The 838-nt window shown below is 36.6% G+C and overlaps 1 long non-coding RNA gene across 1 annotated transcript in view; it reads right to left on the reverse strand.

Annotated features, from left to right (window-relative positions):
- The window catches only part of LOC106869803 (uncharacterized), a 6043-nt gene extending 5467 nt beyond the window's left edge, over positions 1–576 (reverse strand). The window contains exon 1 of the long non-coding RNA XR_001409442.1: positions 363–576. This is a non-coding gene — a long non-coding RNA (uncharacterized LOC106869803). The remainder of the gene's footprint in view (positions 1–362) is intronic.
- Positions 577–838: the final 262 nt, after the last annotated feature.

Consider the following 838-nt stretch of genomic DNA (forward strand, 5'->3'; position numbering starts at 1 on the left):
CCCACCATCGCTTGACAACCGATGTTGGTGTGTTTAGGTCCCGTAACTTAGCGGTTCGGCAAAAAGAGACCGATAGAATAAGTACTAGGCTTATAAAGAATAAGTCCTGGGGTCGATCTGATTCGATTAATGGCGGTGCTCCAGCATGGCCGCAGTCAAATGACTGAAACAAGTAAAAGAGTAAAAGAGTAAAAGCGTGCTTAAACGTTAATTCAATATAATGCAGAGAGAGAGAGAGAGAGAGAGACAGAGAGAGAGACAGAGAGAGAGAGAGAAAGAGAGAGAGAGAGAAAGAGAAAGAAACAGAGAGAGAGAAGGAAATAAAAAGAGAGAAGAGCGAGATATCTAGATATGGTATTTACCTAAAATCTTGTAAATTCTCCGGACAAGATTATTACTGTATTGTATAACTTGATGGTTTGAGTGCAAAGGTAGGAATTTGTGCAGTGAAGTTTTGTACCGTTTACCCAACCGTGGGTAGTTTCCTTTACCTGGGTGTCCTGAATAATACAGCGGATTACCATTGTGGAATAGCAGCAGTAACAGCAACGTGGTAATGAAGCAGACGCGAAAATGTTCTGGAAGAGAAACAGAAACTATTTAAAAAATTATATATATACATATGTATATATTAGTTTATGTATATATTAATATTATCTCAGTTATTAAAACTTTCGATAATTTAAATACGTTAATGGTTACCAGAGGTAGCAAAATTACACTAAAAAACAGGATATCCCAGCCTTTTTACAGGTTGATATACCAAGTTAAAGTGATACATTTTGAGAAGATATGGATAATAATAAATGGAGCAAAACGCATGTCAATGAAAGTTCCT

Source organism: Octopus bimaculoides, chromosome 6 (assembly GCF_001194135.2).
Source record: "Octopus bimaculoides isolate UCB-OBI-ISO-001 chromosome 6, ASM119413v2, whole genome shotgun sequence".
In the NCBI taxonomy this organism is placed as follows: Eukaryota; Metazoa; Mollusca; class Cephalopoda; order Octopoda; family Octopodidae; genus Octopus; species Octopus bimaculoides.